This window comes from Molothrus aeneus, unplaced genomic scaffold, assembly GCF_037042795.1.
Source record: "Molothrus aeneus isolate 106 unplaced genomic scaffold, BPBGC_Maene_1.0 scaffold_35, whole genome shotgun sequence".
Classification (NCBI taxonomy): domain Eukaryota; kingdom Metazoa; phylum Chordata; class Aves; order Passeriformes; family Icteridae; genus Molothrus; species Molothrus aeneus.
In genome coordinates, this window is record NW_027099016.1 from 932,322 (window position 1) to 947,516 (window position 15,195).

General features: G+C 50.3%; 1 pseudogene; it reads left to right on the forward strand.

Moving 5' to 3' along the window:
* The first annotated feature begins 5,913 nt into the window (after positions 1-5,913).
* Positions 5,914-12,097, forward strand: LOC136570589 (class I histocompatibility antigen, F10 alpha chain-like; annotated as a pseudogene).
* The last annotated feature ends 3,098 nt before the right edge of the window (positions 12,098-15,195 follow it).

Here is a 15,195-nt window from a genome sequence, read left to right on the forward strand (position 1 = left end):
GACAACCTGTTCTGGTGGACCTCCCTACTGTAGGGGAACTACCACTAGTGCTAAAAACCCCTCTGAATAAACATGCATGGGTAGCCTCTGATGCTCTAGGGAGAGAGCATCGGATAAATACACACTGGATAATTCCATCATTCTAACTTTTTCTGTCCCTTAGTGGCAGGATTCTGTTGTGTTTACTTTTACAGAAGAACACTGAGGGACATGAGGATCATCTGAACCATGATAACACTGGTGATACTTTTCTGCATCCTACCACAATTCCGTGGACAGAATCCTGCTGAGTGGTCGTGGTCTGAAGCTACCATCCATCACACTAATGTTCTAGGATCATATCCCAAGGGTCGCCACCTGAACCTAGAGCCTATAGTGCTGCATGACTCTGAGATATATCGCCCAAGTGAGTGGGGATGGGATCAGAAGGACTGGACTAGAACCCTAACTGGAACAATTGGTGAGTCGATTGTGGTAGCGTGCAGAAAAGTGGAAGGATCTCTCTATGAGAAAGCCACCTCCATTACAGTTCCCGGAAATTTTTTAGAACCAGATGGAAAAAACTATTTGCACATCCCTACAACAGAACTGTGTCCTACGACAAAGTGGGAGTGTACCAAACAAATTCCCCTCACTCTGTGCTGCCGGCAGGAGTACGTTGGTAACTACACTTTAGGCCCCAGAACCAACAATGTAATTACAAAGGATTGTAGAAATGAATCTACTGCTTGCTGGCATAATTTTACTTTAGCCAAACCAACTTATGTGACACGCTGTTGGCAAAATAACTTGACAAATCCATAAAGTTTAAAAGGCCTGGTTTACAAATTTAAGATAAACACTATAACAAAGTCCACACTGAGTACAGTAGTCACACCCCAGTGGGTAGAAAGGACTGAGAGCACCCTTAGTCAACTTGATACTGAATGGCCTTGGTCCCAGGCTTTTGTTCATTTTTCCGGATCCACAGGAAATGTGAAGGATTTAAAACTATCAACTGTTGTTACGCATGAAAATCAGATATACACTAGGCAGGAATGGGAAAACCAAAAAACCTGGCAGCTTCAAGGGATAGTGGGGAAAAAAATTAGTACAGGATCCCAATGATTAACGGAACTACCCAGAGTAACACAACCTCAATCGGTGTTTTGACAGATCAAACAAATAAGCATGAAAAGGTTTGTACACACCCAAGCTTACAGGATTGTTGGCACAATTTTACATTGGCACAAACCATAGAAGTGGTTTGTCTTTGGTCCAAAAAATGAAGGCCTGTAGGGCCTACATTTTAAGTTTATAGTAAATGCTATAGCCCAACTTGTTACAATTTGCACCACCACCACTCCAGCCCAACCACCGCTTATTCTTAGCACAAGAATTTTTGAAAATGGACCAGATATAATTAGGAAAACAGGACAACAACAAATACTGTTCAATCCAGCATGGTCTCTTAAACAAGTCAAATTGCTGATGCAAAATAATGTCTCAGAAATTCAGCCGGCCTGTTCGCCTTTTTTGCAAACTTCCTTTGAGGGTTGGATGACCTGGTTGCAAAAGCGGAACTCTTTTAAAAGACGGACGCTAAGAGACATAACCGGTGTTGTGGGAACAGGATTGGGAATTCTAAAGAGTATTGATTCAGAAGTATTAATGAATAAAATTGGCTGCTACAACTAGAGATTTGACCAAATTACAACCACCACTGCAGTCATTGGCTTTAGGAACACACCAGTGGCTGCTATCAAACATTTTGCCAAATTGGGAAAAGGTAAATGTAAATGACCACAAATTGGTAAATGATGCACTCGGTGCTACACAAAACAACATTTCTTTGGCTCTCAGCTGTATCCAGGCACAATTGTGGATGCAGTCAGTTGCTGCCTCAATGATAAGAGAAGGTGAAGAAGGCACTTTTCCTACTGAAATTGGGAAAATAATTTGGGACAGTGCCACTGATTTTGCAAGAGAATTCCAATCCTGGTGGAACTTAGTGAATTTAACTTACAATCCCATTACAAACACAGCCATGGCTTTTGTGTTAACCATACGTAATGCCTCAGTGCATTTGATATTTCCTATGCTTGCATTAGGGCTGAATGATGATGGAGCTGTTCTCTATCCTTATGAGCATCAGGAATGGGCCCGTCAAATGGGTGAGAAATGGCAAACTGTTAATTTAGAATCTTGTATTGTCCGAGAACAACAAGGGTTCATCTGTGAAAGCAATGCAATCATAGCTCAAGACATTTGTTTAGACACAGAGCAAAATATCTGTCATTTTGAAATTCATCCTAATGAGACTTCTGAAACAGTCCTTGTATATATAGGCAACAGGTGTGCATGCTTCAGAACTGCTTGTGATTTTGTATTCATAGAGAATATTGTAGTAGATACTAAAAATTATTCAAATGTTTGTGCTTGTAACTTTACCAGGATTACAGGATGTGATTTCTTTTATGAAGCTCCAGTTACCTCTCACTACCCATTGCAATCCAACTACACACTGATTCACAAACTGATGCCTACTCCTATCAGGATGAACCTCACTTTGGTAAGTCAAGTGCTGCTCCATCAAGCCTTGGTAGAAATCCTCAAAAAGATAAAGAAAAACGGACAGAAGACCTGGTGACTGTTCATCATAATGTGAGACAGATACACTGTGTTATGGAGAGGGTAAAGAAAGATGCCGAGCACAGGTGGTGGGATACCCTCTTTGGGTGGTCACCTACTGCCACGAGTGTCCTGAACAGTGTGTGTCAACCCATCGTTACCCTTTTGATTCTAATTGTGCTTGGTTTTATCTTGTCATCAGTCCCATTCGTTATGAATTGGAGGATGATGAAACGGCTGACAAGATTGATGTCTATAGTCAATGCACACAACTTGGCTGATGTCCTCTACACTGTGGACATCCCCAAGTCAATTGACACAAGGCAATTACAAATTAAGCATTTGCGTTTTAGAGCAATCCTTGATTCCCGTTTATGATTTTGTGAGAATTACTTTCAATTTTTAGTGAATTGTTTTAGAAAATAATTTTAAAGTTAATGCTTATATTATGATTTGTTTATTGTTTTGCTTTTGATTATTTGTTATTTGTTTCAACCATTTGAAAATTGTTACAAAAATAATACTATTTTAATTAATTAACTATTAGAGTTAATTCCCAATATTGCCGGATGGAATGTGCCTGGGGTCGTCTGGCCTTGCTGCTGGACCAAAGGTGGCAGCTCTGGTGGTCTCACCCCAGAGACACCCCTGGCTAGCTGGGTATTGAAGCTGGCGCTTGGGACAAGTCCAGGCAAGCAGGAACTCAGGTTTACCTCTGGTGGAAAGACTTTAGGCGATGGTGAAGGTAAAAGGAGATGGGTCCTGCTGGAGGTTTTGATCCAGAGCTTTATTCCTAAGTCACAGACCTCTGACTGTTGCAACAGCTCCAACAGAACTCAGAACCACGTGGTCGCTGTGTATTTTAAGCCCGGGGAGAGGGGGAGGGAAGGGGTAGGTATGGCACCAACCAGGTGGGAGGGGGGAAGTCTCAGGGGACAAGTGACATCTGGATAGCCCAATGTTGCCAGGGCTGAGAAGCATCTTTTGAACTTTGCCAATCAGATGATGCCCTTGCTGGAATGTTAAGCTTGACGGACAGCACTTAGCAAGGGGGCAAGGGGGAGGGGAAGGGAGAGGTTGTTGGCACACCTGAGGGAGGAACTGGGATAGCTGAAACAGAGTATTACATCACACTGCAACAATTAACCATTTTGAAAATTGTTATGAAAATAATACTGTTATAATCAATATTAATTATGTTTGTTTATTGTCTCCCTTTCCCCCCTCTTTTTCCTATCCTTTCTTTTCCTCCTTTTTCTCTCTCTCTCTCTCTTTCTTCTCTCTGTCATACTGTCCCTATTTTTCCGGGTTATACTACCAACGTACAGCCAGTCCTGAAGACTCATCAATGATACTCTAGAGCGCTGCTGATAAAGATCCCTCAAGACAATTGTGAGTCACGGGGTCGTGTGAGAGTCTGTCTGAAATATCCCTCATCTGCCTCACGATCGTCATTGCGGGGGGCACTGAAAAACAGACCCCTCCTGTCTGAAGTTTCTGATCCTGTAGGGGAAAGTCATATGCCTGAGACCTGAGAGTGTTGCTCAATTATTGTTTTCACAGGTGCATTTGCTATATGCTACCCTGAGCTCAAAGGGCATTTTGCCCTTTTGCACAATAGCTCTGGAATTCTCCCCACCTCTCGGCCTGGCTGAACTTCTCCTAGGCTTTAGGGTAGTTCCCCCCAAAGAAGATGCCTCTCGCTCGTTCATAACCACCATGACAGACAAACCGAGATGTAAGAAGCCTCTTCATCAAGAGACCGAGACATGAAATCCCTATGTGCGAAGGCCCCCTCTCACCTTCTTCCAGAGACTGGGACTGAAACCCCCAACCCGGGAGAGGTGTGCAGTGGCGGGGGAAGGAAAGCTGCCCAAAGCAAGATGGATGTTGCAGGTGCAGGCAGTCAACCACGAAAACAATGGCTCCCACCTACTGCCAAACATGGACTGTGTGTACCCCTTTCCAAACACCATTCTTTCCCCCTGAAGATACAGTAAACTACCTTTGATTTGGTTGCAAAATCCATCCCCCCTTCCCCCATCAAAAAAGAGTGTAATTGGGGTCCAGATGAACTGCGCCTCTGAGATCTCCCTGGACGCGGCCTGGTGAACTCCATGGGCTGGACATGGAGGGACTTGGCAGTTTGACGTTTGGTAGCTATATACCCATTCTTTTTCCTCCCTCTTTTCCCTTATTTTTTCCTTTTTTCCCTGATTCCTTCCCAAGGCATTTTTGCTGTGGTTATTTCAATAAAGGTGCATTTGTTTTGATTGTCACTGCAAACCCCCTTGTACCGTGTCAGTTCTTTTGCACCCTGAGATCAATCCACAAACCATCACGAAACCCATTCATAAGGACGGATCCTGACACACCCAAGCTGCGTCCCCGGGATCCGCCCGCCTCTCCCAGCCCCAGAGCCCCCTTTCCGTGACCCAGGGACCCCCTGAACCCCCTTTTCTGCCTTTCCCAGCTCCCAGACCCCACTTCCCTGAACAATGGAGACTCCTGGACCCCCTTTTCTGGGCTCAGGGACCCCCTGGATCCCCCAGCCCACCTCTCACAGTCCCTTCCTGGAACCTTGGGCCCTTCCCGGCTCTCGCGGTTCTGCTTCCCAGCCCTCGGACGCCCCCAGACCGCCCAATCTCTGCGTGCCCCCAGTTCTCCACCCCCTGTGCGTCCTGCGGGGATGTCCTGGCAGGTCCCGGGGGGGTTCAGGGGAATTGCCAGGGTTTGCTCTGTCCCCTCTCCCTCCCCGCGCTGCCCCGGTCACTTTCGCGTCTCCCCAGCTGCGGCACCGGGACCCGCCCGAGGACCGGGGACTGCCCCGGCACCGGGACCCCCCTGAACCGCAATTCCTGGGCACCGGGACCCCCGAACTTCCATTTCCAGGCGAACCCCCCTTCCTGGGCACAGAGACCGCCTTGAACGCTCATTTCGGGGCACTGGGAGCCTCCCTGTACCCCCTTCCCCAGCCCCGATAACCCCTGCACCCCCTTATCTGGAGCCTGGAACCCCCTGAACCCCAAATCCCGGGCATGGAAACCCCCCTGAACCCCCATTTCTGGGCACCGGGACCCCACTGCATCCCCTTATACAGCACTGGGAGTCCTTGACCCCCCCATTCTGCTGCACCAGGACCCCCGTGCACCCCCATATCCAGGACTGGAACCCTCCCAAACCCTCCATTCTCAGGCACAGGGACCCCCCTGCACCCCCTTTCCTGGCCCTCCCCCATCTCAGACACCCCAGCCCCCGCTTTTCCTTGGGGCGGGGCCAGGGCTGTGGGCGGGGCCGCAGCGGAGCAGCGCCATGGCTCCAGCGCTGGCTCTGGGGCTGCTCCTGGGGCTCCTGGGGGACCCGGGGGGCGCGACCAAAGGTGAGTGGGAACCCCGAAACGGGGAAACTCCTGAAGTTCCATTTCCGGCCACCGGGAACGCCCTAGACTTCCATTCCTGGGCAGGGGAACCCCCCTGTACCCCAATTTTGAGTCTACTGACCCCTCTCAACCCCCTTCGCCAGCCCCTGAACCCCATTCCTGGACAGGAAAACCCTCCCGAACTGCCATTCCCAGGCATCAGAATCCACTGAGCCCCCATTCCTGGGCGCCCATGTCCGGGCACCGAGACCCCCCTGTACCCTCTTCCCCGGCACCGGGACCTGCTCGTCCTGCGGGGGGAGGTGTCTCAGGATGTCCAGGAGGGTCCCTGGGGGGATTCTGGGCCCCAGGACCCCCCTGAATTTTCAGTTCTGGGCACTGGGACCCCCCTGCACCCCCTTATCCAGTACCAATTCCCCCCTGCAACCCCTTTCCCATCCATCCTGCCTTCCCCAGTCCCCAGACCCCTCTTTTCCTTGATCCTGAGACCCCTGGACTTCCATTCCTTCTTTTCTCAGTCCCCCGCCCCCCCATTTCTCTGCATCAAGGACCCCCAGATTCCTATTCCCAGGTCTCCCCACCCTGTGACCCCTCATTCCTTGGCACTGGGGACCCCTGGATCCCCTTTCCTGGGCACAGGCATCCCCTGGAACCCCCATGCCACTTTCCCAGTCCCTGTACCTCCTCTCCCCCTTTCCATAACCCTGGAACCCCCTGAGCCCCCATTCCTAGACACCAGGACCCCCTGCAGGCCCTTTCCTGTCCATCCCACCTCTCCCACCCTGCACACCCTTTCCTTGGCCCCAGGATCCCCAAACCCCTTCCCAGCTCTCCCAGTTCCCCTTTCATTGATCCATGATCTCCTCAATCCCCCCAAATCTCCGTGTCCCCCCAGTTCTCCACTCCCTGCGTTACCTGCACGTGGTGGTGTCAGAGCCCAGCCCGGGGATCCCCCAGTTCATGTCCATTGGGTACCTGGATGGGATCCCCTTCGTGCACTACGACAGCGAGCGGGGCCGGAAAGTGCCGCTGATGCAGTGGATAAAGGATGGAGTCAAGCCAGAATATTGGATATGGGGACCCAGACCAATGTGAGGAGCCAGCACAGTGATGTCAGGAACCTGAAGATACTGCGTGAGCGGTACAACCAGAGCAGCGATGAGTGAGGGGAGCTGTGGGACTGGAACGGGGATCCATAGGGCTGGAATGGGATCTGTAGGGCTGGGATCCATGGGGCTGGGATGGGATCTGTGGGGCTTGAATGGGAACTGTAGGGCTGGGGATTGGATCCATGGGGCTGGAATGGGATCTATAGGTCTCAGATGTGGATTCACAGGGCTCTAAGTGGCTGAAATGGGGATCCATTAGGTTGGAATGGGATATTTTGTGATCCACAGGTTGGGATATGGATCCATGGGGCTGGGATGAGATCCATGGGGCTGGGTTGGGATCCATGGCGTTGGGATGGGATCTGTGGGGCTGGAACGGGAACTGTAGGGCTGAGATGGGGATCGATGGGGCTGAGATGGGGATCCATTAGACTGGGATGGGATAGCTTGTCATTCATGGAGCTGGGATGGGATCTGTGCACTTGGGTTGGAATCCATGGGGGTGGGATGTGGATTCGTGGGGCTGGGATGGGAACTGTAGATCCCCAGTGTGGATTCACAGGACTCCAAGGGACTGAAATGGGGATCCATTAAGCTGGGATGGGATATTTTGTGATCCATGGGTTGGGATATGGATCCATGGGGCTGGGATGGGATCTGTTGAGCTGGGATGGGATCCATGGGGCTGGGATATGAATCCATAGGGCTGGGATGGGATCTGTGGGGCTGGGATATGAATCCATGGGGCTGGGATGGGATCTGTGGGGCTGGAATGGGATCTGTGGGACTTGGGTACAGATCTATGGGGCTGGGATGGGATCTGTAGATCTTGGATGTGGATTCACAGGGCTCCAAGGGGCTGAAAATGGAGATCCATTAGACTGGGATAGGATAGCTTGTGATCCATAGGGCTGGAATGGGATCTATGGGGCTGGAATGGGAACTGTAGGGCTGAGATGGGGATTTGTGGGGTTAGGATGGGGATCCGTGGGGCTGGGATGGGATCTGTGGGGCTGGAGTGGGGTCTGTAGGGCTGGGGTGAGCATCCATGGGGCTGGGATGGGATCTATAGGTGTCAGATGTGGATTCATAGGGCTCCAAGGGGCTGCAATGGGGATCCATTAGACTGGGATGGAATATCTTGTGATCCATGGGGCTGGGATTGCATCCATGGGGCTGGGATCTGTGGAGCTGGGATGGGATCTGTTGGGTTGACTTCCATGGGGTTGGGATGTGGATCCATGGGGCTCCAAGGGGCTGGGATGAGGCTCTGTGGGTCTCCATCAGACTCTGCGGCTCCAAAGGGCTGGAATGGGGCTCTGTGGGGCTGGGACACAATTCCAGGGGTCTCTGTGGGTACAATCCCCCCAGGTCTCCACACAAGGTTGAGGTCTCCACACAAGGTTGACAGTTTATGGCTGTGACTTCCTGTCCGATGGGAGTGTCCGTGGATCCCACCAGATTGGCTACGATGGGTGGGATCATATCTCCTTTGACCTGGGATTCAGGAGATTCGTGCCGGCCGACGGCGCTGCTGAGATCACCAGGAGACGCTGGGAACAGGAATTGAACGGGGTTGAGATGTGGACAAATTATCTGAACCACATCTGCCCAAAATGGCTCCAGAGGCACATCAGATATGGGCAGAAGGAGCTGGAGTGCAAAGGTGGGAGAAGAATTCCTGTGAGGGATTTGGGAATGGAGGACTTGGGAACACAGTATTTCCAGTGGGAATTCTATGGTCAGATCTCATCCCAATCCCATTCCACTGGGAATTCCATGGTCAGATCTCACCCTGATCCCATTCCAGTGGGAATTCTGTGGGCAGATCTCACCCCAATCCCATTCCACTGGGAATTCCATGGGCAGATGTCACTCTCATCCTATTCCAGTGGGAATTCCATAGGTAGAACTCACCCCAGTCCCGTTCCAATGGGATGTCCCTCACCATTCCATGGATGTCCCTCACCATTATCCCATTCCAGAGCCCCCTGATGTCCACGTGTCCAGAAGAGAGGAACACAGGACGCTGATCCTGTCCTGCCACGTGTACGGATTCTACCCCAACACAATCGCAGTCAGCTGGATGAAGGGGGGTGAAACCTTGGATCAGGAGACGGAGTGGGGCGGGATTGTTCCCAACAGCGATGGCACCTTCCACACCTGGGCCAGGATCGAGGCGCTGCCGGAGGAGCGGGAGCAGTACTGGTGCAGGGTGGAGCATCCCGGAATGCCAGAGCCCGGGATCTTCGCTTGGGGTGAGGCTGGGAATGTGGGGATTGGGAATTTGGAATTCCTAAATGGGGATTCCCCTCCCCCTCCTCACTATCCCATCTCTCCGTGGTGGTTGCTGTGTCTGTCATCGCTGCCATCCTCATCCTCATCGTTGTCCTCATCAGATTCGGCGTCTGGAAGCTCCAATCTGGTAACACACGGGATGGCGGTCGGGAAGGGACACGGATCCACCCAGCACCGTTCTGGGAATCCTGTGACACCGATGCTGATCCCACTTTGTTTCCACAGGGAGGAGGGACAGGAATGGATACAACCCGGCAGCCGGTGAGTTCCAATGGCGGATCCAGCTCTGGATCCCCTCTGTGTGGATCCCAGGATGGATCCTGGGGTTAATCCCAGTGTGTGATCCATGCTGGAATCTCATGGATCTTCTCTCTCTGCAGGAAAAGACATGGGAATGAATGGCTCCACTGCATGGGATCAGGGTGGGATTCCAGAGGGAGATTGGGGCAGGATGGACAGACTGGGATTGGGGAAGGATTTTGGATCAGGGCAGGGGTCTAGAGTGGGATCAGGTGGAATTGTAAAGTGGGATTGGAGCTGGATTCTGGAGCAGTATCAGAAGGGATGGATGGAGCAGGATTGGGGCAGGAGTGATGGAGTGGGATCAGGGAGGGATTCCAGTGCAGGATTGGGTAGAATGGATGGAGCAGGATCAGGTGGGATCAATGGAGCAGGACTGGGACAGGACTGGGGCACGATCAAGTGGGATAGATGGATGGAGCAGGATTGGGGTGGGGTCAGGTAGGATTCTGGAGCAGCTCCCTCTCCCAAGGGGATCCAGCCAGGTCCATCCTGTGGAATGGGGACAGGGACAGGGTGACACTGTGACCCTCTCTCATCTGGTAGTAATCACTACCTGAGGGATCCATGGGGCTGGATCCGGCTCCTTCCCTCTTCCTGGGAAAGCTGAGAGCTGCCAGCAGAGCTCATCCCACTGCTCCCACCCACCTCGCAGCTCTTGGTAACAGATCCATTTCCCCTTTTCCATGTCCCAGTGTTTTAAAGCCAATAACCACAAACATTCACAATGCTTCAGTTCTGGTGTGAAATTATCCTGCTTGGGGCAATAAATTCTGCTTGGGGCAATGTCCTGGATTGTCAAGCAAATTGTATTCTATTTGCCACCTGTATGGCAGTTGTCTTCTGTTAAGTAGGCAGTTTTCCTTATCTCTTCCACAACTGGGGAGACATCCGTTGATAACAGGCTATTGAATGTCACTGCACAACTGATAAGAACTACAGCATCCCAGTGTGAGATGCTCCACCCAGAGGGGAGAGCCAAGCATTCCTACCTGGATATAATCTTGAGTTTCTGGAACACCAGCATGGCTTTCTCCACTGGATTTCCCAGAGGAAACAGCTGCTCTCTTCCCCTAGATCTTCAGAGGAAGACTACACTCTTCTACAGGATCCCTGCTCCAACAGAACCCACCTGACACTCTAGGAGGGCTGCAGCCACGATTCCAATTGGACTGCTACCAATACCCTGACCCACAGGGTGTCAGGTTGTGTTCTGACTCTGTCAGTGTTGTTTTAGTTTATTGCATTGTTTATTTTATCCTTTTATTTTCTTCCCTACTAAAGAACTGTTATCCCTGCTCCCATATTTTTTGCCCGAGGGCCCCTTAATTTAAAATTTATAGCAATTTGGAAGGAGGGGGTTTACATTCTCCATTTCAGGGGAGGCTCCTGCCTTCCTTAGGAGACTCCTGTCTTTCCAAACCAAGACAGATTTTGGTGCTTAACGTGAGGCTCGAGGGCACAGAAATAAAAAGGAAATAACAGTTCTTGAGTAATCTAATTTTTGTACGCTGCTACAGAAACCTTGTTAAGCTGTCATCATGTGGTCCAGCTTACCTTGGTTTGGGTGGCATGTGGTTGTGGCTACATTTCTCCCATTTGCAGGCCCTTATCTAAACATGGGTCCTATAACCAAGACTACTGTGGCTGTTATCCAGTTTGTTTTATGGGTGAATAAGGGGAGGAATTCATGGATTTTTAACTTCCTCTGGAAAGCAGGCACATGGATTCACAGCTATCACACCCTAACTGTATGTTTTTGGGGTTACGTTAATAATAGCACCTGCTGTGAGGAAACGACACCGGGCGAAATCTTCTCCCAACCCTTTAGCCATCTCTTTGGGTCTGCTCTACCAGTTTTTGAAGGGTTCAGATCCACTCTAAATACTAATGATATCATACAGTGGCTGGTGTTGCTGGAAGGCTTGTTCTGTTTAGCATTTAGAGATAAGAGAAGATTAACTTGGATAACCACCCTGACACCTACCCCAAAGACAAGGGATGCTGCCCCAGAGCCTGGCCCTGCCCCACAGCCCACCTCAGCTATAAACTACCCAGATTGGATGGGGGTTCTGGTGAAGGAGATAAACGAGGTGAGCCAAATGCTGAAGGAGCACATTTCCCAAGCTCATGAGAAGCCCTCCCAGTGCCTCGAAGAGGTAGAGTCTAATAGTGCAGCAGTGGAACCCACAGATGTTACAACTGTCCAGGTTCCAGCTGAACTGCAAAGGCAGACACAGCCAGCAGCAGTTACTCCTGTGGAAACAAGGAGATCTAAGATGAAAGCAGGGCACCCAGATAAGGAGGGCCCTCACAACCCTCAGGAGACCCAGAGGTTGAGATCGTCACCGAGTCCCTGACGTACGAAAATCTCCAAAATCTGCACAAAGACATTGTATGATGGGGATATGAGACTTATACAACCTGGCTACTTTGGGTCTGGGACCTTATAAGTACAGGTGTGCAACTGGATGGTGGTGAGGCAAGAAATTTGGGACCCTCAACCCAGGACTCAGGTATCAATCAGATTTTTGTAAGGGAGCCAGGGTCCCCTTCCCTCTAGGAGCGGCTTTTAATGAGTGTCAGAGAGAGGTTTGTCCACAGGGAGAGCATGCAGGAGCACCACCATAGAATGTGCTGGAAGGCCTTTGAGGAAGGGATCCAACAGCTGAGAGAAGTGGCAGCATTGGAGGTACTCTTTGGGAGGGATGGACAGCATGAAAATGACCCTGACAAGGTCAGGTGCACAGGGTAAATGTTGTGGAGCCTGGCAAATCTGGGGCCATCTCAATACACCACCTTCATTGCAATGATTGATGCAGATACCAACCAAGAGACAGTGGGCTCTGTCGCCAACAAGCTTAGAAAGATGAGAGTATGATCAATGGCCCAATGCTGGCTCATGTCTCTGCTGTGATTAAAAATCTCAAAGAGGAGATGAAGGAGATGAGGGAGGGGTGAGGTGTCACAGACATATTTTATGAAAAATCCTTTCCTTAGGATTTTTTCCTCCTGAGGAGCCGAGAGGCCTCAGGAACAAAATGTAAACAATAATTGTCGTGAACGGTGGAAGAATTGCCTCACACAATATGCGTGAACAGCAAATCCCAAAGTTTATTGATAGCTCACACATATTTATATTGGTGTTAATGAAGCTTATACATATTGCAAAAGCTGAGCTCATTATTGGTTAAAGCACACTTAGATCAACCACACCTACTTCTATGCTCTAATGATTATTTTGTTTCTATGTTTGCATTCTTATAGCTACTCTACCTAGGCTATCTTCATTTTCTGGCAAGCGATTTTCTCCCCCATCTTCCTGTTTCAGCGAAGGTCACCATGACCTCTGTCAGTGATTGGACACTGGTTACTTAATCCCCAGCTTGTTTCCCCTATCCTTATCCAACACATCGAAGTGGCCTTTCTCAGCTAGCCAATTATCCACAAAGCTCTCCACAAATAATTATCTGCTGCTGTGGAATTAACAGGTGGATCTGTGATTGGTCTCATGTGGTTATTTCTAATTACTGGCCAATCACAGTCCAGCTGTCTGGACTGTCTTGGTCAGTCACAAGCCTTTGTTACTCATTCTTTTTCTATTCTTAGCTAGCCTTCTGATGAAATCCTTTCTTCTATTCTTTTAGTATAGTTTTAATATAATATATATCATAAAATAATAAATCAAGCCGCCTGACTTCTGTGGAGTCAACATTCTCGTCTCTTCCCTCATCCTGGGACCCCTGCGAACACCACCACAGCGAGGAGCAACAGTTCCCATATGGCACCAGTGCAAGTCACAGCCCCAAAGTCAGAGCCCAATATTCCCCAGCTAGACAGAGAGGGTACACCCCAGGGGCTGACGTGTGGTTCTCCCTGCATGACCATGGGGAAGACATGGGAAGGTGGGATGGAAAACCCACTTCTGTCCTGGCAGCACGGGTGCATCAACTCACCGAGGGAAACACTCATCAAGGGAACTCCAGTAAAGTGAAGGTAGCCTCAACCTCCCATGACCAAGCTGCTGGGTATGATCTATCAGATCTCCTTGAAGGAGAGAATCTCTAGCATGCGTGCCCAGGAAAGAAATAATAAACAGGATTAGGGGGGCCCTGTCTGTAGCCAGGAAGAGGCATGGGAAAACTGGCTCTTTTAGACGGTGTGGATCTGATGGCCTGGCACACCAAATCCACAAAAATATGATGCCTTAGTTGATACTGGTGTGCAGTGTACTCTAATACCATCGGGACATGTGGGTGCAGAACCTGTTTCCATTGCCAGGGTGACGGGGATTGACTGTGTTGGAAGCCGAGGTGAGCCTGACTGGGAAAGAGGGGCAGAAACATCCTATTGTGACTGGCCCAGAGGCCCTGTGTGTTCTGGGCATAGACTTCCTCTGGAATGGCTTTACAAAGACCCAGAAAGACTCAAGTGAGCTTTTGGAATAGCTGCTGTAGAGGCAGAGAACATGAAGCAGTTGAACACCTTGCCTGGACTATCAGAAAACCCATCTGCAATAGGACTTCTGAAGGTGGAAGAGCAACGAGTGCAATTGCCACCTCGACAGTGCACCACCGGCAGTATCGGACAAATTGGGATGCTGCGATCCCCATGCACAAAATGATCTGTGAGCTGGAGAGCCAAGGGGTGGTCAGCAAAACCCACTCACCCTTCAACAGTCCCATCTGGCCTGTGTGCAAGTCTGACAGAGAATGGAGATTGACTGTGGACTATCGTGGCTTGAGAGATTGACTGTGGACTATCGTGGCTTGAATGAAGTGACTCCACCACTGAGTGCTGCTGTGCTGGACATGCTGGAACTCCAGTACGAGCTGGAGTCCAAGGCAGCAAAGGGGTACGCCACCATTGACAATGCTAAGGTGCTCTTCTCCATTCCTCTGGCAGCAGAATGCAGGCCTCAGTTTGCTTTCACCTGGAGGGGCGTGCAGTACACCTGGAACCGACTGCCCCAGGGGTGGAAGCACAGCCCCATCATCTGCCATGGACTGATCCAGAGTGCACTGGAAAAGGGTGAGGCTCCAGAGAACTTGCAGTACATCAATGGCATCATTGTGTGGGGGAACACAGCGATGGAAGTGTTTGAGAAAGGAGAGAGGATCATCCAGATTCTGCTGGAAGCCGGCTTCGCTATCAAGAAGAGCAAAATCAAGGGACCCACCCAAAAGATCCAGTTCCTGGAGTAAAGTGGCAAGATGGATGGTGTCAGATTCCCACTGAGGTCATCAACAAGATCACAGCAATGTCTCCACCAACCAGCAAGAAGGAAACACAAGCTCTCCTAGACGCGATAGGTTTTTGGAGAATGCACATTCCCGAGTACAGTCAGACTGTGAGCCCTCTCTACCTGGTCACCCGCAAGAAGAACGATTTCCCCTGGGGCCCTGAGCAGCAACAAGCCTTTGCACAGATCAAGCAGAAGATCACTCATGCTGTAGCCCTTGGCCCAGTCAGGACAGGACCAGAGGTGCAGAACGTGCT